Source organism: Scyliorhinus torazame, chromosome 16 (assembly GCF_047496885.1).
Source record: "Scyliorhinus torazame isolate Kashiwa2021f chromosome 16, sScyTor2.1, whole genome shotgun sequence".
NCBI classification, from domain to species: Eukaryota; Metazoa; Chordata; class Chondrichthyes; order Carcharhiniformes; family Scyliorhinidae; genus Scyliorhinus; species Scyliorhinus torazame.
In genome coordinates this window covers 16,538,990-16,566,964 of record NC_092722.1, presented here as the reverse complement: position 1 = coordinate 16,566,964, position 27,975 = coordinate 16,538,990, and the positions used below count along the sequence as shown (strand labels likewise).

Sequence of the window (27,975 nt, the reverse complement as noted above, 5' to 3'; positions counted from 1 at the left end):
TGTTGTACTTAACTTGATTTGCTTAATGTTTATTCTTGGGCATCAAGAACAGAAAGCCTTCCCTTGGACAGTACAAAAGAAAAAGCAAGGACTTGCATTTATTTATTGCCTTTCACCGCTCAGGAGATGTCAAAGCAGCTCATAAATCCATACGCACATATGAATTAGGTGAAGGAGTAGGCCACTCGGCCCCTCAAACCTGCACCGCCATTCAATAAGATCATAACTGATCTGATTGTAACTTCAACCCCACATTCCTGCCTATCCCTGATAACCTTTCATAACCAATTACGTACATTGCACGGAGATCCATCAGGCGACATTCTCTGGCCTCCCCATGCTGAGTTTCTCAGTGGCGGGAGGTGGCCTGCCTTTGGTCGACGGCAGGATCTTCCGGTCCCACCGTTGTCAATGGGATTTTCCAGTGAATTACCCCACTCCACCAGGAAATGCACGGCAGGGGTGTGCCACCGGCAGAACTGGAACAGCCTGCCAGTGTAAACAGCCGGATGATCTCATCCATTATCTTAAAAAGCAAAGCAATTCACAGTAAAATAAAAATCTGAAATTTGCTTCTGTTAGTAGACATAGCATCATTGAACTCTATACCATTATTCAGATTATAACAACTTTCAAAAAAATCTATTGAAAAATTTTAGCTTACCAGAAAATTTAAATTTAATATAATCTTAACTTCATTTCTTATTGAAAATACAAAACATTTATTTCACGAAACTCGCTGGTTTATGGATGATTAGTTTAGTAAAACAAGTTTCTTAATTAATTTGTCTGAATTGGTGTTAATGATTTGGAACTATCAATAATCCTGAGCGATTATATTGTAAATGTCTGGAAATGATTGTCAAATAAATTTCCAAATGATTTAAAATCATTCCTCAGAAGTGTTTGATGGGCTGACAATATTAACCAGTGATCTACTAACTGATTGTGAAATCAATGTTATGCTTACAGCCCAGCAATCAGATGAAGGGAAATAAATTTTCTGGCTCTTTGAAGGCCGGGGGATGGGTTGAGTGGGGGTCGGGGAAACAGAATACTTGGACTGAAGACGTTGGTACAAAAGTCTGATGTCTTTGTTTCAGAACTGGATATTCCTAGGGTCTGACGGCATGGCAGGAGGACATGGCAGGTGCACCTCAATGCAGCAGAAAAGGTAATTGAGGCAATCATATTGGCAACTGAAAGCTACTTTAAGTATTCATTTCTTCATTTCCCGGAAAGTAGATAGAAATCGGGGCGTAGATCTATGGGGGGGGGAGGGGGGGGGGTTACGTTTAGGATTGGGGGCGGGTAGTTTTGGTATAAAGCTGGGTTGGGATGGGTTGTGTTGTGTTGGGATTAATTTGTAATATTGAAAATTTTGTTTGAATGAAAATATTTTTAAAAAAGAAAGCACGGGCCTTCAGAGCCCCGCTAAGTAAGTAGATGTGACAAGCAAGTGGGAGGTCAGGAGGTCAGTGCTAGTTTCACTTGACAAAGATCAGGTAAGCGAGCGTGGCCTGCTAGAGTGAGTGGAGTAGTGTGGGCATCGCATATCACTGTCATCAGTGAGAGGAAAGATGTCAGGACTCAGGAGCATGCTGCCAGTGGGGAGAAGGTGACTGGATAAGTGTTATTGGAAACTGAGAATGCCCACATGCCCTGGACATTGAGATCTCTAGTGAGTAGGATAGGGAGAGAACTTTAGCCACAGGTACTTGTACAGCAGCAATCTATGGGTTATTAGGAGCACTAGCCTCAGGTTTGGGACAGAGGAGAAGGGTGCAGAGGGGAACATGAGCCCTGCAGTGAGGGTTTACTGTCAGAGGTTGAGCTATCTTCAAATGTCCAAGTACCAGTGTCACCAAAGATTGTGCCTCTCTAGGGAGGCCATCACAAACCTGTATCTCATGATGCTAGTCACACAATTCCAGCAATGGTGCTGAAGGTTGCCATGGTACTAAACATCTATGCCTTTGGTTCTTTTCGAGGTCCATTGGAAATATATGTGGAATCTCCCAATCTGCAGCATATTGATGCATCACAATGGTGAACATTACCTTGTTCAAGTAGACTAGCCAATATATCTGTTTACAGACAGTCAAGCGAAGTGAGCCATCGGTTTTGGGGCCATTGCAGAATTTCCACAGGTGCAGAGTGTCATTCACTGCACATAATGCCTTAAGGCTCCCACAGGCCCACCAGCTGTCTTTGTGAACATGAAGGGCTTCCACTCGCTCAATGTACCACTTGTCTGCAGATGGATGCTTCCCCTGTGTTGCCAGCTGAGATGGGAATAGGCTGCTGATCTTGCTGCTTCAGGACTTGAGGTGACCATGGCAGCTGTCCTCTGGTTGCCCAAGGCCTAGTGGGCTGTAGTGTGCTGAGGGTTTCCTGCATCCTCCTGGTCACTCACTTCTCAAGCAGCAGCGGCTCCCGCGTCCGGTCATGACTTGGTGAACTTGGGCCTACCCACAAAATCCAGCACAGTTTCCATTTCAGTGGCATTTTCACAGGGATCTTCTAGAAGGTAAGATCACAAGTACTGTTTAATGAAAAGGCCATTATTTTGAGTGGAGGTCAGTTGCCCTGCTCCTGTGTGGCCTCCAGTAAGAAGTGTACAAGAGGGTTACACTGATGGAAGCTTCGAAACGGAATGAGTTACAGCCAGAGCTAAGTGAAGATGAAACGTAGAATGAAATGACATAGAGAGAATGAAGGTTACCGTCTTTTCCAAATACCTCTCACTTCTACCTAACCATTTTTTGGCCATAATTCCCTCATTGGATAGTGGAACACTGATTCTGATTGGACTGGGTACTCAAAGCCTCTTTTATTCTCTTCCCCAGTGCTCGTATACCTGAGTGGGTTTCCTTTATCATTGTGTCCTGAACCAAAATTGGGTGGTTTAAAATTGCAAACTGTTTTCACATTTACTGCAATAAAACTTACATACATTTGTTTAATTCTAGTTGGTAACTCTCCCTTTTAATTTGGAGCGCAGCTCCGAAAGCTAGTGATTCGAAACAAATCTGTTGGATTTTAACCTTTTAATTTGGTCACTGAACATGAACAGTTTAAAAAAACAGACTGCTGTTCCAACTTCTGTAAGGAACGTATTTTGACATATGTGTTACCACAGTCAGTTTAAAGCAGATTTCTAACTAGGCCGAGGAGAGGACCCCAGCTAACTTCAGACAAACATAGATGAATTAATTTGCATATTCAGTTAAATGCGTGACAAGCAATTACTTTGAATTTAAATTAAGGTTGTGAAAAATTCAACCAAGTTATGACAACTGCTGAACAATACTTGTTTATTGAAATGATTTGTGAAACGATGGTAACCAATTGGAAACATCACAGGAAAGAAAATGAACTAACACCAATATTCAGACGAGCTTGTCAGTATGAAACGGACTAAGATTATGAAAAATTTTAATTATAAAATGGCTGTGTGTTATATTGTAACGCATATCAACAACAAGAACATAATAAATCTTATTTATATGCAACCTTTAACATAACAAAACTTCCTAAAGTATTTCACAGGAATGCCATGAAAAGCTGACACGATGCCACATATTAGGAAATATTAGGGCAGATGACCAAAATCTTAGTCAAAGTGACAGGTTTTAAGGAATGTCTAAAATGGAACAGAGTAAGAGAAAAAGAAAGGTTTAGGGAGGAAATTCCAAACTTAAAGCTTTGGCAACTGAATGCATGGTCGTCGATGGTTAATTAGGATTGCTCATAAGCCCAGAACCTGCAGAGCAGAGATATATCTGAAGGTTGTGGGACTGGAGGAGAGAGGGAGACAAGAGGCCATGGGGATGTTTCGAAACAAGGATGAGAAATTTAAAATCATGGTGTTGCTTAACTGCTCGCTAGGAGCTACATCTGGTGACACAGTCTCGACTCAGACATTGCTGACTTGGTGAGGCAGTGCAATTCATGCCAAGAAAACCAGAAACTCCCTCCTTCGGCCTCCCTATGGGGGCCGCCAGTGGTCACAGTCCAGGTAGGCTTTGCTGGGTCTTTTCTAGGTTCTATGTTTCTGATCCTGGTGGATTCATGGTTGGAGATACACCGCATGGGTTCCATAACCCTCCACACTACGATCGAGAAACTATGACAGCGTTTTTGCACGAATGGCACACTGGAAATCCTGTTTTCTGATACGAGCACAACTTTCACCAAGGGGTATTCTAGGCCTTAATGAAATCAAATGGCATCAGATATATTAGAACAGCACCATCTCACTTGTTGTCTAATGGACTGGCAGGACAGCCGGAGGCCCGTCCAATAGGAGATTCATGACTGGCGTTTAAAACCCACAGTTCCATCCCGGGCCGGCATCTCTGTGTTCGCGCCGTCGTGAACGCCGTCGCGTTTCATGATGGCGCGAAACGGGCATGGGGACGACCGATTCTGTCTCCCACAGGGGGCCAGCATGGCGCTGGAGTGGTTCTCGCCACTCCAGCCTCCCTTCCAAATGGGCGCCACGCCAACCCGCGCATGCGCAGTTGGGCCGCGCCAACCTGCGCATGCACGGGCGACTTCTTCAACGCTCCAGCCCCGACGAAACATGGCGCAGCGGTTCTGGGGCCGGAAACGGAAGAAAGTAGGCCCGGGGTGGAGAGGCCGGCCCGCCGATTGGTGAGCCCCGATCGCTGGCCAGACCCCATTGGAGGCCCCTCCCCCCCCGGTGAAGGAGCACTTTTCCCCACCCCACAGGCAGCCCCAGACCCTTCGCGCAGAGTTCCCGCCGGCAGCGACCGGGGTGAACGGCGCCGCCGGGCTCTGCCGTTTCCGCGCGGCCGCTCGGCCCTTCCGGGCCGGAAAATCGGCGGCCCCGCCGTTTCCAACGGCAAATGTGCCGGCGCAAATGGCACTGATTCTCCGCACCTCGGAGAATCGGGCGCCAGCGTCGGGGCAGCGTGGCGCAGTCACGGCGATTCTCCAGCCCGGCGTGGGCCTCGGAGATTCGCGCCCTGGATGTTGAAAAACTGTTGAATGCAGTGAAAAGGCAATTTTGCAGGATAGGTGGAGTTTGGCAGTTAGGCCTCTGGGAAAGAGGAATTTCAAGTAGGATATTGTGTACTTTGTATTAATTTTGACACAATGAGAATGCAGAAAGGGGGAAGAATATATATGGGACAACATTTTTGAAAGTTAGAGGAGGAGACGTGTAGAAGAATACTGACGATTAGTCGGGCAAGATATGTCATAATATACACCAGTATATCATGGTGCAGACACACACTGATGGACACACAGTGGGACCAATCAACATACACAACACCGCAGCCAATCACCATTGAGAGCACACGCACTATAAAGACAAGGGGCATCAGAGTTCCCGCTCATTCGAGTAGCAGCTAGCTAGGAGGACAGAGCTCACAGCCTGCAACACAGACATTCACCATGTGCTGAGTGCATCGACTGGTTAGGACAAGGCAAATGTCTTTAGTTAAAGCTAGTATCTTATCAACCCACAGTCTGAGTATGTTTAAACAGTTAATGGTTTAATAAAATAGTGTTGCACTATTTCAAGTGTTGGTGACCTGTATGTGATCCAGAACACCCAACACATCAAGATAGAATTGAAAAGGGTTGTGATGAAGAGATTAAATTTAAAAACATCACTTACTCCTGTTACAAAATAGAATTCTCTTTACTCTTAAACATACAAGCTTCGTAAACAGCTGAAAAATGTTTTCAGCATGTATTATGTCTTTATGTATTATCCAGCCATAGTGTGTAAAATGGTTTACATTTTCACAACAGCTAATGGCAGTCACGTCACACTGAGTTAAGTAAATATAATGTCACTGGAATGTCTAGACTTTGCGATCTTTTTTGATGGAATACAAATGAAACAGTTTGGTAATGCGTGCATCGCTTTCTTTCTTTATGTTGCTTTTTGCACTCGGTACCCTCACCTTCAAGTTGGTCATATGTATAATTAAACTGAATCGTGCAGAATGTGTAGTCTAATGTCATCAAATGCTATCAAGAGCTTGTAAAGGAAAATCCATTCTCTGTAATGTATCTTAGCTGTACAACACAGTTCATTGGTCTCTTGATGAATGTGTTGTTGCTTAGTGCATGAAGGCGAGTTGCTTTATTAATGGTAGTTTTGCAGGCTGAGATAGGACTAAGGACAACAGCACTATAATCTAGTTATATGTTGAACCCAGACAATGCAGGAGAACAAACTTCACTAACCCTTTCAGAACTGAAACCTAATAGGTTCAAACAAATTTCAATCCTTTCCAAATCAATTTAAACTTTTATAAACTAACTTGATGCTCCATTATGGTTTTGAGTGGAATATGCACAGCCACAAGATGCAACCCCTTCAGATGAAGTGAGGTCACATTTATCTATTCAGGTGGATATTGAAGATTCCATTGGTATATTGGGGGTTTCCTAATATCCTACATTACCCCTTTAACAAACCCAATTAATAAGCTGAATAACTTGTTCAGCTTGTCGCTGGTTGTGCAACATTAAAGATGCAAGATGACAAAATGGTAATGTAACAAATTTCCATACTTCAAAAGATAATTGATCGTGAGAAGCACTTAAACATGTTTGTTGATCTAATAATGTGCGATATGAATGTCATGGAGATTTGTTTTATTTTTTTTTAATTTCTCCAATTAAGGGGCAATTTAGTGTGGCCAATCCACCTAACCTGCACATTTTTGGGTTGTGAGGGTGAGACCCACGCAGGCATGGGAAGAATGTGCAAACTCCACACGGACAGCGACCTGGAGCTGGGATTGAACCCGGGTCCTCCACGGCGTGAGGTAGCAGTGATAACCACTGCACCTCCGTCCCACCCTTTATATTTATTTTATAAAGTAAGTTCTGAATAATCGCATGCTGTATTATTACAGATTATAATTAAGTTATTGATTTATGTTCAGTTGGTAGCACTCCAACCTCTGAATCTCAGGGTTCTAGATTCAGGTCTTACTCCAGGACTTGAATACAAAGATCAAGATTAACACTGTTAGAGATGCCATCTTTGGATGAAACATTAAACCGATACCTCATCTCCCTGCTCAAGTGGTTGGAAAAGATCTCATGGCACTATTTTGAAGACGAGCAGAGAGTTATCCCTGGTGTCGTGGCCAATATTTATCCCTCAATTGACATTAAAACAAATTATTTGGTCATTATTGTAGAGTAATGGGTCAATGGATATGTTAATGAGACCATGGTGATATTAATAATGTAGGAGTGACATCAGTAGTCTGATGATTGAGAGGCTTCCAAAGAGCTAGGTACAGAATAGTATTTTCTGAACACCATCATGTGTTTACCCTGTGGTCTTTGTAAATAATTCTTTATAAATTGTTTGAAGTTAAACTACACTGGCGCTCTTTAAGTCTGTCATAGGGAAGCAAAGTCTCATTAAGGTTCAGTAAAATGAGAAAGCATGGCGTAAGTAAAACCTCACTAAAGGTACTGCAAAGGCAATGGGCCCTGACAATATTCTGACAATAGTACTGAAGACTTGTGCTCCAGAACTTGCCGGACCCCTAGCCAAGCTGTTCCAGTGCAGTTACAACACTGGCATTTACCCGGCAATGTGGACAATTGCCCAGGTGTGTCATGTACACAATAAATAGGACAAATCCAACCAGCCAATTACCGCCCTATCAGTCTGTTCTCCATCATCAGCACAGTGATGGAAGTAGTAATTAACAATGCTATCAAGTGGTACTTACTCAGTAATAACCTGCTCAAGGATGGTCAGTTTGGTTTCTGCCAGGGTCACTCAGCTCCTGACCTCATTACAGCCTTGGTTCAAACATGAACAAAAGAGCTGAATGCCAGAGGTCAGGTGAGAGTGACTGCCCTTGACATCAAGGCAGCATTTGACCGAGGATGTCATCAAGAATCCCAGCTAAACTGGAGTGAATGGGAATCAGGGGGGAAACTCTCCGCTGGCTGGAGTCATACCTGGTACAAAGGAAGATGGTTGTGGTGGTTGGAGGTTCATCATCTCAGCACCAGGACATCACTGCTGGAGTTCCTCAGGATAGTACCTAGACCCAACCATGCTGCTTCACCAATGACCTTCCTTTCATCATAAGATCAGAAGTGGGGATGTTCGCAAATGACTGCACAATGTTCAGCACCATTCACGACTCCTCAGATAATGAAGCAGTCCATCTCTAATGCAGCAATACGTGGACAATATCCAGGCTTGGGCTGACAAGTGGCAAATTACATTTGCGCCACACAAGTGCCAGGAAGTGACCATCTCCGACAAGAGTGGATCTAACCACCGCCCCATGACATTCAATGGCATTACCATCACTGAATCCCCCACAATCAACATTCTGGGGGTTACCATTGATCAGAAACTGAACTGGATTAGCCATTTTAATACTGTGGCTACCAGGGCAGGTCAAAAGCTAGGAATCTTACGGCGAGTAACTCACCTCTTGACCCCCCAAAGCCTGTCCACCATCTCAAAGGCACAATTCAGGAGTGTAATGGAATAGTCTCCACTTGCCTAGAAGTAAAAACAACAGGGTTGTGGTGATGGGAGACTTCAACTTCCCCAATATTGACTGGGACTCACTTAGTGCCAGGGGCTTAGACGGGGCGGAGTTTGTAAGGAGCATCCAGGAGGGCTTCTTAAAACAATATGTAGACAGTCCAACTAGGGAAGGGGCGGTACTGGACCTGGTATTGGGGAATGAGCCCGGCCAGGTGGTAGATGTTTCAGTAGGGGAGCATTTCGGTAACAGTGACCACAATTCAGTAAGTTTTAAAGTACTGGTGGACAAGGATAAGAGTGGTCCGAGGATGAATGTGCTAAATTGGGGGAAGGCTAATTATAACAATATTAGGCAGGAACTGAAGAACATAGATTGGGGGCGGATGTTTGAGGGCAAATCAACATCTGACATGTGGGAGGCTTTCAAGTGTCAGTTGAAAGGAATACAGGACCGGCATGTTCCTGTGAGGAAGAAAGATAAATACGGCAATTTTCGGGAACCTTGGATGACGAGTGATATTGTAGGCCTCGTCAAAAAGAAAAAGGAGGCATTTGTCAGGGCTAAAAGGCTGGGAACAGACGAAGCCTGCGTGGAATATAAGGAAAGTAGGAAGGAACTTAAGCTAGGAGTCAGGAGGGCTAGAAGGGGTCACGAAAAGTCATTGGCAAATAGGGTTAAGGAAAATCCCAAGGCTTTTTACACGTACATAAAAAGCAAGAGGGTAGCCAGGGAAAGGGTTGGCCCACTGAAGGATAGGCAAGGGAATCTATGTGTGGAGCCAGAGGAAATGGGCGAGGTACTAAATGAATACTTTGCATCAGTATTCACCAAAGAGAAGGAATTGGTAGATGTTGAGTCCGGAGAAGGGGGTGTAGATAGCCTGGGTCACATTGTGATCCAAAAAGACGAGGTGTTGGGTGTCTTAAAAAATATTAAGGTAGATAAGTCCCCAGGGCCTGATGGGATCTACCCCAGAATACTGAAGGAAGCTGGAGAGGAAATTGCTGAGGCCTTGACAGAAATCTTTGGATCCTCGCTGTCTTCAGGGGATGTCCCGGAGGACTGGAGAATAGCCAATGTTGTTCCTCTGTTTAAGAAGGGTAGCAAGGATAATCCCGGGAACTACAGGCCGGTGAGCCTTACTTCAGTGGTAGGGAAATTACTGGAGAGAATTCTTCGAGACAGGATCTACTCCCATTTGGAAGCAAATGGACGTATTAGTGAGAGGCAGCACGGTTTTGTGAAGGGGAGGTCGTGTCTCACTAACTTGATAGAGTTTTTCGAGGAGGTCACTAAGATGATTGATGCAGGTAGGGCAGTAGATGTTGTCTATATGGACTTCAGTAAGGCCTTTGACAAGGTCCCTCATGGTAGACTAGTACAAAAGGTGAAGTCACACGGGATCAGGGGTGAGCTGGCAAGGTGGATACAGAACTGGCTAGGCCATAGAAGGCAGAGAGTAGCAATGGAGGGATGCTTTTCTAATTGGAGGGCTGTGACCAGTGGTGTTCCACAGGGATCAGTGCTGGGACCTTTGCTGTTTGTAGTATATATAAATGATTTGGAGGAAAATGTAACTGGTCTGATTAGTAAGTTTGCAGACGACACAAAGGTTGGTGGAATTGCGGATAGCGATGAGGACTGTCGGAGGATACAGCAGGATTTAGATTGTCTGGAGACTTGGGCGGAGAGATGGCAGATGGAGTTTAATCCGGACAAATGTGAGGTAATGCATTTTGGAAGGTCTAATGCAGGTAGGGAATATACAGTGAATGGTAGAACCCTCAAGAGTATTGAAAGTCAAAGAGATCTAGGAGTACAGGTCCACAGGTCATTGAAAGGGGCAACACAGGTGGAGAAGGTAGTCAAGAAGGCATACGGCATGCTTGCCTTCATTGGCCGGGGCATTGAGTATAAGAATTGGCAAGTCATGTTGCAGCTGTATAGAACCTTAGTTAGGCCACACTTGGAGTATAGTGTTCAATTCTGGTCGCAACACTACCAGAAGGATGTGGAGGCTTTAGAGAGGGTGCAGAAGAGATTTACCAGAATGTTGCCTGGTATGGAGGGCATTAGCTATGAGGAGCGGTTGAATAAACTCGGTTTGTTCTCACTGGAACGAAGGAGGTTGAGGGGAGACCTGATAGAGGTATACAAAATTATGAGGGGCATAGACAGAGTGGATAGTCAGAGGCTTTTCCCCAGGGTAGAGGTGTCAATTACTAGGGGGCATAGGTTTAAGGTGAGAGGGGCAAGGTTTAGAGTAGATGTACGAGGCAAGTTTTTTACGCAGAGGGTAGTGGGTGCCTGGAACTCGCTACCGGAGGAGGTAGTGGAAGCAGGGACGATAGGGACATTTAAGGGGCATCTTGACAAATATATGAATAGGATGGGAATAGAAGGATACGGACCCAGGAAATGTAGAAGATTGTAGTTTAGTCAGGCAGCATGGTCGGCACGGGCTTGGAGGGCCGAAGGGCCTGTTCCTGTGCTGTACATTTCTTTGTTCTTTGTAGGAGTGCAGCTCCAACAGCACTCAAGAAGCTCAACACCATCCAGGGCAAAGCAGCCCGCTTGATTGCTCCCCCTTCCACAAACATTCAAACCCTCCACCACTGACGAACAGTGGCAGCCATGTGTACCATCTACAAAATGCACTGCAGTAACTTACAAGGTTTCTTAGGCAGCACCTTCAAAACCCACGACCATACGGAAGCATGGGATTCAGGGAGATTTAGCAGTTTGGATCAGAAATTGGCTAGCTGGAAGAAGACAAAGGATTGTGGTTGATGGGAAGTGTTCAGACTGGAGTCCAGTTACTAGTGGTGTACCACAAGGATCTGTTTTGGGGCCACTGCTGTTTATCATTTTTATAAATGACCTGGAGGAGGGCGTAGAAGGATGGGTGAGTAAATTTGCAGATGACACTAAAGTCGGTAGAGTTGTGGACAGTGCGGAAGGATGTTACAAGTTACAGAGGGACATAGATAAGCTGCAGCGCTGGGCTGAGAGGTGGCAAATGGAGTTTAATGCAGAAAAGTGTGAGGTGATTCATTTTGGAAGGAATAACAGGAAGACAGAGTACTGGGCTAATGGTAAGATTCTTGGCAGTGTGGATGAGCAGAGAGATCTCGGTGTCCATGTACATGGATCCCTGAATGTTGCCACTCAGGTTGAGAGGGTTGTTAAGAAAGCGTACGGTGTGTTAGCTTTTATTGATAGAGGGATTGAGTTTTGGAGCCATGAGGTCATGTTGCAGCTGTACAAAACTCTGGTGCGGCCGCATTTGGAGTATTGCGTGCAATTCTGGTCGCCGCATTATAGGAAGGATGTGGAAGCATTGGAAAGGGTGCAGAGGAGATTGACCAGAATGTTGCCTGGTATGGAGGGAAGATCTTATGAGGAAAGGCTGAGGGAACTGAGGCTGTTTTCGTTAGACAGAAGAAGGTTAAGAGGTGACTTAATTGAGGCATACAAGATGATCAGAGGATTGAATAGGGTGGACAGTGAGAGCCTTTTTCCTCGGATGGTGATGTCTAGTACGAGGGGACATAGCTTTAAATTGAGGGGAGATAGATATAAGACCGACGTTAGAGGTAGGTTCTTTACTCAGAGAGTAGTAAGTGTGTGGAATGCCCTGCCTGCAACAGTAGTGGACTCGCCAACACTAAGGGTATTCAAATGGTCATTGGATAGACATATGGACGATAAGGGAATAGTGTAAATGGGCTTTAGAATGGTTTCACAGGTCGGCGCAACATCGAGGGCCGAAGGGCCTGTACTGCGCTGAAATGTTCTATGTTCTATGTTCTATGCTATTTCTCCTCTTCTTTTATCTCCCCTATCTAAAAGGACAAGACCAGCAGAAAACTGGGAACCCCACCACCTGGTGGTTCCTCTCCAAGTCACTCATCCTGACTTGGAAATATATCACCGTTCCTTCGCTGTCACTGAGGTAACATCTTGAAACTCCATCCCGAACAGCACTATGGGTGTACCAAACCTCAAGGATGGCAGTGGTTCAAGAAGGCAGCTCCCCACCACCTTCTGAAGGGCAACTAGGGATGGACAATCAATGCTGGCCTAACCAACGACACCCACATCCCATAAATTAATTTTTAAAAAGCTCAGCAACAACATCAAAACAATGATCCTATTGCTGTTTGTGGGTGTTTGCAGTGAAAAATACTTCATTGGCTGCAAGTGTTTTGAGGCATCTGATGGTTGTGAAAAGTGCTACATCAAGCCTTTCCTGCTTTGATGTGAAATATATTTATTATCTTAACACCAGAGACTGAATCAAATTGAAAATTACTTTGAAAGCAACTTGTATTTACATAATGCCTTTAATGTTAAACAAAATCCCAAGATACTTCACAGCTAAATGTATGTCAAGCCAGGAATGGAAAGATTTGGGGAGGGGACCCAAAACCTTAGGTTCTGATGAGGTATTGAAAAGAGAAGAGAAAGGTGAGAGGCGGAAGGGTTGTGGAACTTAAAATAATAAGAATGGGTCACACATTGACTGTAGTTTGCCTCCTTCTCTGTTCCTCACCAAAAGCACTCATTCACATCAAAACAGAATTCCAGATGTCCTGGCAACTTCCTAACCCCCTCACCTGATTAGAGTCAATCTTTTTCACTCATGAAATGGACAGAATTGTGAGCATAAAGGTTGGGTCTATGTTATAGAACCGCCTGAACCTGTCCTCACCTGTAACCCACATCACATTTTCAGCAGTTGTTAGTTGCTAGATATCGATATTGCGGGATCCCCTCCAACCCTGAAATGCTGAGACTAATTGCATTGTACTTATTACTACTTCTTAGCTGAAATTGACGAACCCAAGACCGACCAAGCTTTGAAACTTGAACCAAGCTTGTCTGTATGATTCAGCACCACACCAGGCATTTATCAATTGGCATGAGATGGATGAGATTGAGCGGGCAGAGGAGTCCTACAAAATCAATCATTTGAAATAATAATAACAGCCCTGGAAAACGCTACTGTTTTAACATCATCTCAGCCCCTTGCCCCAGCTAACTTTTATAATATTAGAAAGCAAAACAGGATGAGCCTGGAGGCAAGTGTTTTGTGGACCAGCTGAGACTTCACTGTCCCTGTTGTCCCCTAAGTGAGCAAATGTGATGGAGGATCTCAGTTGGGACCCTAAAGGATCATACACCGCAATTTCCCATTGTAATATGTGCTGAGGCATCCTAGACTCAGCACTTAGTGGTTATTCTGTATTTATTCCTTTGTACTCTGTATGCTTTACTCTGGTGGGAATTTTCTTGGTATCCTTTACAAATCAGGGGCGGGATTCTCCGATCCCCCGCCGGGTCGGAGAATCGCCGGGGGCTGGCGTGAATCCCGCCCCCATCGGTTGCCGAATTCTCCGCCACCGGATATTCGGCGGGGGTGGGAATCGCACCGCGCTGGTTGGCGGCCCCCCCCCCCGGCGATTCTCTGGCCTGCGATGGGCCGAATTCCCGCTGCTGGAATGCCTGTCCCGCCGGCGACAACCAAACCACCTCTCTTACTGGCGGGACAAGGCGGCGCAGGGCGATTTGGCCCCGGCGGGTGTCCCCCCGGTGGCCTGGCCCGCGATCGGGGCCCAACGATCCGCGGGCGGGCCTGTGCCGTGGGGGCACTCTTTTCCTTCCGCCTTCGCCATGGTCTCCACTATGGCGGAGGCGGAAGAGACCCGCTCCACTGCGCATGCGCGGGGATGCCGTGAGCAGCCGCTGACGCTCCCGCGCATGCGCCGCACGGCAAAGACATTTCCGCGCCAGCTGGCGGGGCACCAATGGCCTTTCCCGCCAGCTGGCGGGGCGGAAATCAGTCCGCCGCGGGCCTAGCCCCTCAAGGTGAGGGCTCGGCCCCTCAAGATGCGGAGAATTCCGCACCTTTGGGGCGGCGCGATGCCGGACTGATTCGCACCGTTTCTGGTGCCGGTCGGCGGACATCGCGCCGATTGCAGAGAATCCCGCACCAGATGTGGAAGAGTGCACCAATGATACATGTGCACTCCTCAGGCTTTTGATAAGTTCAAATAATCAACGTGGCAGTCCATTTTTAGCAAACAAAACCAATTTTCTTAATGTTTTTTTTTAACAAACATTTTATTGAAGTATTTTTTGGCATTATAACAACACAAGAAACAATGTACATGAAACGATAAACATAGTGCAAAAGCCATCTCCCTCCCTTACAGGTCCCACCTTTATTAACCCCCTACTCTAAACTAAACTAACCCCCTCCCCCCCATGCTGACAATTAATTTTCCGCGAAGAAGTCTGTCATGATATTCAGGTAAACATCATGGTACAAATATACAGACATACTGATGGACAGATCAACGGACCAATCAAAATACACACAACACCACAGCCAATCACAGGCAAGAGCATACACAGTACAAAACAGGGAACACGACACTTCCTGGGCATTCCAGCAGGAGACAGCTCAGGGCACAGAGCTCACAGCAAGCCATTCAGACATCCACCATGTGCTGAGTGCCACTCCAAGATAGTATTAGGAATAGGTCCACAGATTCAAGGGTTATGATCGAACCTCAGTAACCAGTTTACCACTGTAAATAAATGTTAGTAATAAAACTGAGTTGTACCATTCGCAACCGTGTTGGTTCGTCTGTGTAGCAGAGTAGCCAACACATCAAAGTCGACGAATGGTTGCCACCTCTGGGCGAACGCTTACAGTGACCCTCTCAAGGCGAACTTGATTTTCTCCAAACAAAGAAAGTTAGCCATGCCTGATAGCCAGGTCTCCAACTTCGGGGGCTTTGAGTCCCTCCAAGCTAGCAGTATCCGTCTCTGGGCTACCAGGGAAGCGAAGGCCAGAGCATCCGCCTCTTTCTCCTCCTGGATTCCCGGGTCTTCTGACATGCCGAAAATCGCCACCTCTGGACTCAGCGCCACCCTTGTTTTTAACCCCGTGGACATGACATCTGAAAACCCCTGCCAACAATTTTCTTAATGTTGCTCGCATCTGCAAACTCTACAGCAAACAGAAGAATAAAATAACCTTTGAACCTTAGCATCCTCAGGACATCCCAAAGCACTTTATAGACAATTTATTCCTTTTGAAGTGTAGACACGGTTGTTAGTCAGGGAAGCAAACTGTTATAGCAAGATCCCACATAAGTGATTGAGCAATTCGTTTTCCTCTTGAATAGCTCCATGGGATCTTTAATGTCCAGTTAAGCCGGACATTGACACCTTTTCTAAGTTTTGTACAAGATGTGATAGCGTAATCATCCTGTTGCTGGACAAGTCAAAGGCCTACATTAATAATCCAGAGAATGTGAGTTCAAATCCTAGCATTGCAGTTTAAGAATTTGAATTCTGGAAATCAAAAGCTGATATCAGTAAAAGTCACCATGAAGCTGTCAATTGTTTTATAAAATCTCAGCTGATTCAGGCATGTCCTTTTGGGAAGAAAAGCTGTCATCCTCAGCCAGCCTGGTCTTAGTGTGACTTCAACCATGCACCAACATTGTTGACTCTTAATTGCTTTCTGTCATACCAGCTCAGATGGAGATGATCAATAAATGCTCGCAATGCCTGTATTCAAAGGATAAGTTAAACCTCCAAAAAGCTGTTTCCCCTCAATACCATGTCGCTGCCCAAGGCCAAGACGTTGGGTGAGACTTGAATCCACAATCTTTCAATTTAGAGGTGAGAGTGTATCCTCTGAATGAGAAGATAAAAGCACAGCATAAAATTTGGAATTTTTGGGAAATTGAGAATAGGGAGGTAACAAAATTAAAGTGAAATACAATATAATAAGAATGAGTGATCAAGAAAGAAGGGAGAATGGGTTTATATTGGCAAGTAGGGTGATAAAAATGTTTAAATATTAATTAAAGTTCTCTTTCAAGTGTGTTGGTAGGTAGTGGTGAATATTATAGCAGGAATGTTAATCCTCATATTTGAGTGTAGTTTTTTCACTGTAACATTAGTGTTTGTTTCACTATTGGTATGACAGCTGAAAATTTACAAAATTGCCCAGCCTAGGAAATCCACTTTTCCCATGGACATGTCAGCTGTCCAGGAACTAGATTTCTCAAAGTTGAATCAAATCTATTAATATTTTTTATTCCTTCACGGGATGTGGTTATTACTGGGAAGGCCAGCATTTATTACCCATCCCTAATTGTCCTTAAGATGGTGATGGTTAACTGCCTTCTTGAACCATTGCTGTTCAAGACTTGGTCCTGTGGAAACATATAAGGGACCGAAGAATGTAGTATTTTGAACAGGTAGCAAGCCTGTATTCGCAAGGTACACCTCTCAGAGTTAAAGAAACAGCTGCCCCCCAACTGAAACGTTAATTGTTGAATGATTGATGTTTGGTATGTGAAGGGTAGTAATGTGGGGGAATGTATAATTTTCCAATTTGGAGATCTGGGGCGAAATTCTCCGTTATCGGCGGAAAGTCCGCCGATCGGCGCAAAAAACGGCGCAAATCCCACTTGCGTCACGTCAGAAAAATGGGTCGATAGTCTCCGGCCCGAAATGGGCTAGCAGCGACGTAACGGGATCCGCGCTTGCGCAGTGGTTCACGCCGTGCAGCGTCATACGCGCTGCACGGCGTGACGGCTCATAAGGCCGCGCTGCTCCCCCCCCACCTGACCGGAACACCCGACCGCAACACCCGACTGGATGGCTGGCCGTCGCTCAGCCCCGAGGTTCGAGTCACGCGATGTGGAGGCACTCCTGGACGCGGTGGAGCAGAGGAGGGACGCCCTGTATCCCGGGCACGGCCGCAGAGTTGCCCCACGCCACAGCCGGCGTCTGTGGAGGGAAGTGGCAGAGGCCGTCACCGCTGTGGCCCTGACACCACGGACAGGCACCCAGTGCCACAAGAAGGTGAACGACCTCGTCAGAGCAGGCATGGTGAGCCTCCCCATATCCCCCCTCCCCCATATCCCCCCTCCCCCATATCCCCCCCTCCCCCATATCCCCCATATCCTCCTCCCCATATCCCCCAAATCCCCCCTCCCCCATATCCCCCCTCCCCCATATCCCACCTCCCCCATATCCCCCCTCCCCATATCCCCCCTCCCCCATATCCCCCCATCCCCCATATCCCCAAGTGAATCCAGCCCTAACCTTAACCTCTGCAATGCACGCGCAACCGATGGCGTGCATTCATATACCTGCCTAACACTGTCGCCTTTTACCCCTGCCACCACCCCCCCCCCCCCCCCCCCCCCCACAGGAGAAGCGCGCACACAACAATAGGGAGCATGTGAGGAACTGGAGGAGGGCCCGCTGATGAGAGGCCACTGACCGTACACGAGGAAAGGGCCCTGGAACTGGCTGGCGGACCTGAGGACCAGGAGGTTGCTGATGCAGAGGTCGGGGGCCCACCAGCAAGTGAGCCACCGACAGCCCGTCCCCATATCCCCCCTCCCCTATATCCCCCTCCCCGTATCACCTGATCACTGCCTGATGTCTAACCATGCATGCTTCATTGTGTATCGCAGGACCAAACGTCCAGGCACCCATCCCCACAGATGCACACCACCCGCAGGATGCCCCTCGGAGACCACAGGAGACGGAGAGACCCGCACCCTCCAGCATGCGACGCCCGCAGGATGCCCCTCGGAGACCACAGGAGACGGAGAGACCCGCACCCTCCAGCATGCGACGCCCGCAGGATGCCCCTCGGAGACCACGGGAGACGGAGAGACCCGCACCCTCCAGCATGCGACGCCTGCAGGATGCCCCTCGGAGACCACGGGAGACGGAGAGACCCGGACCCTCCAGCATGCAACGCCCGCAGGATGCCCCTCGGTGACCACGGGAGACGGAGAGACCCGGACCCTCCAGCATGCGACGCCCGCAGGATGCCCCTCGGAGACCACGGGAGACGGAGAGACCCGGACCCTCCAGCATGCGACGCCCGCAGGATGCCCCTCGCACACCACGGGAGACGGAGAGACCTGGAGCAACAGGGAGACGACACCCCCGTCACGTGCGGGAGCGACCACCCAGCGATGAGGGGGGCAGCCACAGGCCCCCGTCACATCCGAGCCAGGACACCACTGCCCAGGACACCACTACCCAGGACACCACTACCCAGGACACCACTACCCAGGACACCCCTACTCGGGACAGCACTACCCAGGACACCCCTACCTGGGACAGCACTACCCAGGACACCCCTACCCGGGACAGCACTACCCGGGACAGCACTACCCAGGAAGATGAAATACCGGACAGTGACTCAGAGTGGATGGGTGGAGACGAACCCCCACCCCAAAGTGCCATGGACTCAGAGTGGGCCGAAGAGCACGACACAACGCCACTGCTGTCACCAACACCCTCCACCATCGCAGAAACACTCACCACGGTTGGGCACTTTAGTGATGAGGCGTCTGGTACACTCACTGGTGCGCACAACACAGCCGTCCCGGTACAGCAGGTGGAGGTAGGAGCAGCAGAGGGACCCGGCGGTCGGAGGGCAGCCCAGGCCAAGCGAACATCTGCCGCCCAGATGGATCCCGGGTTCCTGCAGTTACCACACCCACACATAGATCCGATGCAACCACCGACCCGGAGACGAGCGAAGAGGGTGACGGGCGGCTTGCGGCGGCTGCGGTCGCAGGTGGAGGAGTCCACCCGCGTCCAGGAGCTGGGAGTGGTCCCGGTCATGCGTGCCACCCAGGCTGACACCGCACGGGTGGCGTCCGCGGTGGAGGCAATGGTTGCGACGGTGTCAGACATGGGGAACGGTTTGCGAGGCCTGGGGCCTTCCGTGCAGGCGGCGTCTGTGGCCCAGGAAATGGCTGCCCTCTCACAGGAGGCCATGAGCCAGTGCCAGCGCCAGATGGCAGAGGCGCTCAACGCCATAGCCCAGTCTCTGCAGGCCATGACCCAGTCTCAGCAGGCCATGGCCCAGTCTCAGCAGGCCATGGCCCAGTCTCAGCAGGCCATCGCTGAGGGCATCGGCCCCAGTGGCCATGTGCGAGCCGGCGTCGCACTGTCACAGACAGGGTTTGCCAACACCCTGGGCTCCATGGCTGCAAACCTGCAGACCCCTGTCGATACCAGCACGGGCCTCCAGGACTGGCAGCGTCAGATGTCGGGGGGGCGTCGGATGGCCAGTCCGTTCGCATCCCCCACCCATGTAGAGGCCTGGGGGCCATCGGGCACCCCGAGGGAGGAGGAGGTGGTGTGGTCCTTCCCGGCTCCCTCTGTAGGGGAGGTCCCGGTACACCGCGACACCTCGGACTCCCCCCCTTCCGTCCCAGGTGCATCGGGTGGGCAACGGGCAGGACAGGCTGGCAGCTCGCCATCCCAGTCGCCCGGGCCGCAGCCTGGCCCATCTAGGCCAGGACGCCCCAGGAAACGGCCGCCAAAGGGATCCAGTGTCAGAGGGCAGGAATCACAGGAGTCCACCTCCAGTTCTGCTGTACCGTCTGGGGAACCACGTAGACGTAGTCAAAGGGCCCGTAAGGCCAAACAATTAGACACTGAGTAAGTTGGCACGGGTGCAGGGCACAGATGAGTTTTAGGGGCTAGGGCACGTGCATGAATTCCTTTGGTTATTAAAGTCAATGTTACACCTACCGAAGCTGCCTTTGTGCTCTGTCCAAAGTGTGCGGGCGTGTCATGTACATTGAGCGCAAGTGTGTGTGTGAGGGGTGGTCTTACCTCAGCCCCAGGTGAGTCTGCCCCCTTACCTCTGGGCCGCCATCAACATCCCCCCGGGCAGAGGACAGGACCCTGCGCTGCAGTGTCACAGCCGCATGCAGGGATGGTCCGGGTGGATGGTGGTACTGTGGCCATGGGTCAGACATAGTCCAACGATGTAGAGCCAGAAGCTCATCGCAGGGCGGGTTGTCATCATCCTCCATGGCCTGCGATAGACACGCGTCCACCCGCAACTGTGTGAGCCCGGCCCGTTGTGCCGCCGGTGGATCGGCAATGGGGGGGGGGGGGTGGTGTGCATGCGGGTGGGGTGGGTGGGGTTGGGGAGGGGGGTGAGGGTGCTGGGTGGGTGGATGGGTGGGGGGTGTGGGTGGTCGGCTGTTGCCATGGTGTGCGGTCTGTGGCCATACTACCCGATTCCCACGCCCATCTAGTCAGTGAAGCGGGCGGCTATCAGTCTGTCCCGTGCCCGCTGGGCCAGCCGGTAACGGTGGACAGCCACCCGCCTGTGTCTACCCCGTCTGCCCTGACCATTGCCCCCATCCCCCTCATCTGGGGAGGACTGGGCCTCTTCCTGCTGCTCCTCCACTCCGCCCTCCTCTGCCTGCGGCACATCGCCCCTCTGCTGGGCTATGTTGTGCAGGACGCAGCACACCACAATAATGCGGCCGACCCTATCTGACCGATACTGGAGGGCGCCCCCAGAGTGGTCCAGGCACCTGAAACGCATCTTCAGCACGCCAAAGCACCTCTCGATCACTCCCCTTGTCGCTACATGGGCATCATTGTAGCGGTTCTCCGCCTCATTGCGTGGCCTCCGTATAGGCGTCATCAGCCACGATCGCAATGGGTAGCCCCTGTCGCCCAGCAACCAGCCCCTCAGCCGGGGATGGCGTCCCTCGTACATGCCGGGGATGGATGACCGCGACAACACGAATGAGTCGTGTACACTGCCTGGGTGACGGGCGCAGACGTGCAAGATCATCATGCGGTGGTCGCAGACCACCTGTACGTTCATCGAATAGGTCCCCTTCCTATTAGTGAACACGGCCCTGTTATCTGCAGGTGGCCGCACGGCGACGTGCATCCCATCGATCGCGCCCTGGACCATGGGGAACCCGGCCACGGCAGAAAAGCCCACGGCCCGGGCATCTTGGCTGGCCCGGTCCACGGGGAAGCGGATGTAGCGGTGCGCCATGGCATAAAGGGCATCTGTCACTGCCCGGATGCACCGGTGCACCGATGTCTGCGATATGCCGGACAGGTCCCCACTCGATGCCTGGAATGACCCCGTTGCATAAAAGTTCAGGGCCACCGTAACCTTGACGGACACGGGGAGAGGGTGTCCCCCGCCAGTGCCACGCGGTGACAGGTGTGCCAGCAGGTGGCAGATGTGTGCCACGGTTTCCCGGCTCATCCGGAGTCTCCTCCTGCATTCCCGGTCCGTGAGGTCCTGGTATGACTGCCGGGGCCGGTACACACGGGGCGCCCTCGGGTGCCTCCGTTGCCGTGGGACTGCGACGTCCTCCTCCCCCTCCTCGTCCTGTCGGTCAGGTGTCCCTCCAGCCTGGGCGGCTGCCGCCTGCCCCTCTGCGGCAGCCTGCGCCGCCTCTCTGGCACGCTCCTCCTCCTCCTCCTCCTCATCCAGGGCAACATAGACATGAGCGGCTGCCACCACGGCGGCCAACATCGCTGGATGATCTGAAAACATGACGGCCTGGTGGGGGGGAGGGGAACGACGACATGTCATCATTGCCCATATCCCCTCCTCCCCCCAGCCAGGTGGCATGGACCGCATGGGTCCAACTGTTGGAGGCTGGCACCTGGCCAGGTGGACCAACTCACTTGCCCTCCCATCAACCTCCTCGGCACGGACCCCCCCCAACCTCCACCCCGGCACGGACCCCCTCCCCAAACTCCACCCCAGCACGGACCCCCCCAACCTCCACCCCGGCACGGACCCCCCCGCCCCCAACCTCCACCCCAGCACGGACCCCCCCCAACCCCCAACCTCCACCCCGGCACGGACCCCCCCCCCCCCCAACCTCCACCCCGGCACGGACCCCCTCCCCAACCTCCACCCCAGAACGAACCCCCCCCAACCTCCACCCCGGCACAGACCCCCAACCTCCACCCCGGCACGGACACCCTCCTCAACCTCCACCCCAGCACGGAACGCCCCCCAACCCCCAACCTCCACCCCGGCACGGAGCCCCCCCCCAACCTCCACCCCAGCACGGACCCCCCCCCAACCTCCACCCCGGCACGGACCCCCCCCCCCCCAACCTCCACCCCGGCACGGACCCCCTCCCCAACCTCCACCCCAGCACGGACCCCCGCCAACCCCCAACCTCCACCCCGGCACGGACCCCCCCCAACCTCCACCCCGGCACGGACCCCCTCCCCAACCTCCACCCCAGCACGGACCCCCCCCCAACCTCCACCCCGGCACGGAGCCCCCCCCCCCAACCTCCACCCCGGCACGGACCCCCCCCCAACCCCCAACCTCCACCCCAGCACGGACCCCCCCCCCCAACCTCCACCCTGGCACGGACCCCCTCCCCAACCTCCACCCCAGCACGGACCCCCCCGAACACCCAACCTCCACCCCGGCACGGACCCCCCCTCCAACCTCCACCCCGGCACGGACCCCCCCCCCCAACCTCCACCCCGGCACGGACCCCCCCCCCCCCAACCTCCACCCCGGCACGGACCCCCTCCCGGCACTCCCCCGGAGCCCAGCCTACTCTAACCACCCCCCCCGCCGCACACACACACACACAAGCCGAGACACACCTCTCCTCACGCAATCAGTCTGCGGCCACGCCATTTCCTGCCCAGAGCCAACCCCCCTCACCTCCACGCTGGTCGGCGTGAGCTTGGAGCACCGGGTCACGCCGATGAAAAGGAGGTTTGATTCACGTCGACGTGAACGGTCATCACGTCGACGGGACTTCGGCCCATCCGGAAGGGAGAATATCGGCAGGCCGAAAATCGGCTGCCTTGCGCAGACCCGTGACATTCTCCACGGCAGCGGCGCCATTAACGCCCCGCCGACTTTTCTCCCTTCGGAGACTTCGGCGGGGGCGGGATTCACGGCGGCCAACGGCCATTCTCCGACCCTCTGGGGGGTCGGAGAATGACGCCCCAGTAGTCAGCATCAAGTACTTCCAGGTCAAATGCAAAGTAAAGCTACCTCTGCAGTGTCCCAACAATAGGCATCAGTCTACACTTCAATAGAGTGCCTCCTACTGTAACAGTGTAATCTTTTTCTGTATCTGTCATAGCCATCCTGCAGGCTGTCTGTGTGAGATCACTAAATTGGGGACAGCTTTGAGCTGTGTAACCACAGCCACCAGGCTTGATTGAGGTGCAAGTAAGATTTGTGTTACACAATCATCAGCCAGTGACCATCCCAAACAAGCAAGGGAATAAATCATCTCCTTGACATTCAATGGCAGTGCCATCATAGAGTTTCCTACCATTAATATCCTGAGGGTCATCACTGACTAGAGACTCAACTGGAGCGGCCACATTTTTGTGGCTACATGAGCAGGTCAGAGGCTGAGTATTTTTTAACATATAGTTCGCCTCTTAATTATACAAAGTGTCCCACTTAAAAGACTCAAATGCGAATTGTGATGGAATACTCTCCACTTGAATAGTTAGAATAGTCGAGTAAGGCTGTTTGAGACCATGGGCGGGATTCTCCCCTACGCAGCGGGGCGGGGGGACCCGGCGCCGAGGAGTGGCGTGAACCACTCCGGCGTCTGGCCGCCCCAAAGGTGCGGAATCCTCCGCACCTTCAGGGGTTAGGCCAGCCCCGGCGTGGTTTGAGCCACGCCGGCCAGCGGGGAAGGGGCTTGGCGTCACGGCAACCGGCGCCGAAGGGCCTCCGCCGGCTGGCGCAAGCTTCCACATGCGCAAGAGCGCCAGCATGCGCAGGGAAAGGTTCATCTCCGCGTAGGCCATCGCGGAGGACCACAGCGGCCGACGCGGAACAATAGAGTGCCCCCACGGCACAGGCCCCAATCGCGGGCCAGGCCACCGTGGGGGCACCCCCCGGGGCCGGATCCCCCCCGCCCCCCCGAGGACCTCGGAGGCCGCTCGCGCATCCATATCCCGCCGGCAAATACCTGGTGTAACATACGCCGACGGGACTGGATGAAAACGGGCGGCCACTCGGCCCATCGCTGGCCGGAGAATTGCCGGGGGGGGCTACAACCGGCGCGGCGCGATTCCCGTCCCCGCCAAATCTCTGGCGCCGGAGAATTCGGCAGCCGGCGGGGGCGGGATTCATGCCGCCCCCCAGCGATTCTCTGACCCGGCGGGGAGTCGGACCTCCTGAACCCATAAACTCTACCAATTAGATACACAAAGTCAGGAAGTTCATCAATCTGGACATCACCAAGTCTCTCTCCAAATCATACACCACATTGACTTGGGCACAAATTGCTGTTTATTCATTGCATTTGAGTAAAAATCCTCGAGTTCCCTACAACATTGTGGAAACACCTTGGCCACATGGAATGCAACAGTCCAAGAAGAAAGATCTGCACCAACTTCCAAAGGATAACTAGGGATGGACAGTGAATACTAGTCTTCCCAGTGATACCTGTACTTTGGAAATTATTTTTTAAACAACTGTCCAACACCCATTCCATTAAGCAGCTTTACAACCAGAGGCACAAGAGAATTCTGTAGCATCAGTTTGGGCTGGATATGAACCCAAATCCTAGAAATGAAAGGTCAATAGTTTAATGTTATGTCCATTAGAAAAACACAAAATAATGTATAGAAAATTGATCAGAATAACTTTAAAACAGGCAGTATATTGAAATATTTTATATTTAAGAATGCTGATGGGACAGGAACCATCTAACATATAGTTATATTTCAGTTTACTGGTACTTTATAGTTTCCATGAATATTTATATTTAAATATTTATAAAGTTTCTATTATTCTATTAACTATTTATTGATTTATTATTTAAAAGATTTATGCTCAACCATTAAAAATGACTAAGCTGGATTTCACCGATAAGAGATGTCAGATACCATATATTGTAGGGAATGTCTAATGTAGCTTTTCCTTTCAGCACAGACTGGCAATCAATCAGAGGTGCCGAGACTATTTTTTAAACAGTGTTCTATATGATTCCACAAGAAACACTGCACCAAATGAATAGGATGTTGAGGTAGCTAACTTTTCATTTTAATTGTTGGTTTCTTTTTTACAATTTTCATATATTAATCTATTTCTTTAAGCTTCTTATAGCAATCATTCCAATCCAATAAGTTTCAATAGCACAAAGTATGACAGAGAGTTCCTTCTCTGTGGCAGGGACAGTAGTACAGATGGACATCTTCCTTACTATCCCAAACTATCGGTAAATTTTCTACTGCCCGAATTTGCAGGAAACACTCCTCCTGGCCCAACCTCCAGGTAACTTGCAGACTATCTGAAAAGGTAAGTAACTCTACTTCTGTCCCAAATGACAGGTAACTTGACCAGTGTCTCAATCTCTAGCTAACTCATCTATTTCAAAGCTCAGGTAACTCTCCTCGTGTCCCAAACACTAGGGTCTGAATTTTAGGCTTGGAGGGGGATCACGATGTGAAGTCTGCTCCCGCCCACAGTCAGCTCCCAGCATCAATTTCACGCTGGCTGGTCAATTAGTTGGCGATCCGTGTGAAATGTAGACTGAGACAGGTGCAACACTATGGGTGGGGACGGGAAGAGGGCAGGTGCCAGGAGGAATAAGGGTGCGGGCTGGTGGGGAGAGGGGTGGGTGCTGGTCAAATGGAGCTTACTGAAGGCTGACAATCAGGAAGCTGATTTGAATTTCCAGGAGCCTGAAAATGTTTTGCGCTGTTGGTGTCTGAAATATGTCACCTGCACCCAGAGCCCCTGCCAGATGGGATGGGAAGGACCGGCGCCAGTTTGCCCTCCCACAATTCTGATGAGTGCCTGTGGGTTCTGCTGGAGGCAGTCAGAGCCTGGTGTGACATATTACTGTCGGGAGAGGGAAAGAGGAGGCCATTTCACTTAACAAAGGAGGCCTGCACAGAGGTGGCAGGCCAGGTCAGCAGGCATGATGTTATACGGTGGCACGGTAGCACAGTGGTTATCACTATTGCTTCACAGCGCCAGGGACCCGGGTTCGATTCCCGGCTTGGGTCACTGTCTGTCCGGAGTCTGTACGTTCTCCCCATGTCTGCGTGGGTTTCCTCCGGGTGCTCTGGTTTCCTCCCACAAATCCTGAAAGAAGTGCTGTTCGGTGAAATGAGCATTCTGAATTCTCCCTCTGTGTACCCGAACAGGCGCCAGAATGTAGCGACCATGAGCTTTTCACAGTAACTTCATTGCAGTGTTAATGTAAGCCTACTTGTGACAATAAAGATTAGTATTATTACAAAGGATCTGGATCCTTGGTTCAATGACCTTCTGCGCTCTGCCAGGGTGAGTCATGAATCCAGCTGGAACCACGGATAGATTTGGCATATTTAAATCAGCCATTAGGCTGGGGGGTGTTAAGGGGGAGAAAAAGGGAAAAAAATGTCAAATTGTGAGGATTGCGTTATGTTTTTGAAAGATTATGGGCAAAGTTCTCCGACCAGGGACACCGGAATTGTGAATCACGACCGGGCGAAGAATGGGGCAGCAGCTGGAAATCGAGGTCAGCGGCAGGCGGCCAGCCAATGAAACGCCATGCTCCAACATCTCAATGGCGAATGCACCCATGCCCCGCGCTGGCGTGGGCATGGAAATCGTACAATAACCGCCGTTAACAGATCATTAACGGACACGACCCGGTAGTCTCCGGTCTCCCGCGGTGCTCCGCCTGCACCAGGCAGAAGTGACGCCGGTGCTGTTCATTTGTGGTCTCTAAAACCCAGAACCGGGCGCCGTGGCTGCTGAGGGTTGAGAGGAGGTAAAACATGGACAAATAATCCACAGTATGAGACACTCGGACATGGCAGCGCAGGGAGCCCGCAGCTGCTGGCACCAGGCTATGGTGGGTGGTATGGGTGTTGGCATGTTGTGTAGGGTGGGGTGCCAGGGGGCTGCCAGTGGCTGGGGTGTGGTCGCCCGCTTGGTGGAGGTTGGGGGGGTGAGGGGTGTGGGGTGGGAGGCATGGGACAGGGGTGGTGCGAGGTGCACGGAGGTGGTAACTCACGATGTCTGCCCTGGGGGGTTGCCCATCCTAACTGCCCTGCCTACAGGTCCGCCTGGTAGGGACCACATGGAGGTGGGGGGATGTGGGCCGGGGGGGGGGGTGAGGAGGAAAGGAGGTGGTGACTCACCCGAGCGTTTCTGAGGAGGCCGGGCAGCTTTTTCTGGCACTGCTGACCGGTCCTCGTGCTGGGGACCAAGACACTCACGGCATTTGCCACCTGACTCCAAGTCCGGTTGGCATCAGTGGGTGGCAGCCTCCTTCCCACCCTGGGAACAGGGTGTTCCCCACACCTCCATGGCATCCAGCAGTATCTCAAGCTCTGCATCCGTGAATCTTGGGCTGTTCTCTGGAGTGCCATCTTCTTGGCTGGAATGAGTGCGTGTGGAGAGTGGAGTGCTTATATGCAGCTCCAGCTTGTCAGGCTCTCCAGTGCCAAACCCAACCGCAGCAGATCCAACACTGATGTCAGTTGGAATTGCACTAGTTCCACATGGTGCAAGTGCTGGCTCATGTGCATGTCCTGAATTGCTCCAGGACAAACGCCGCCATTGGAACCGTGGAACACCCGTCATTCAGTTCTG

The 27,975-nt window shown here is 50.9% G+C and overlaps 1 long non-coding RNA gene across 2 annotated transcripts in view; it reads left to right on the top strand.

The window, feature by feature from the left end:
* LOC140392338 (uncharacterized) overlaps window positions 1-27,975 on the top strand; it is a 108,718-nt gene that overhangs the window by 17,963 nt on the left and 62,780 nt on the right. For both annotated transcript variants that reach the window (XR_011935294.1, XR_011935295.1), the window contains exon 3: window positions 1,104-1,174. This is a non-coding gene — a long non-coding RNA (uncharacterized lncRNA). The remainder of the gene's footprint in view (window positions 1-1,103; window positions 1,175-27,975) is intronic.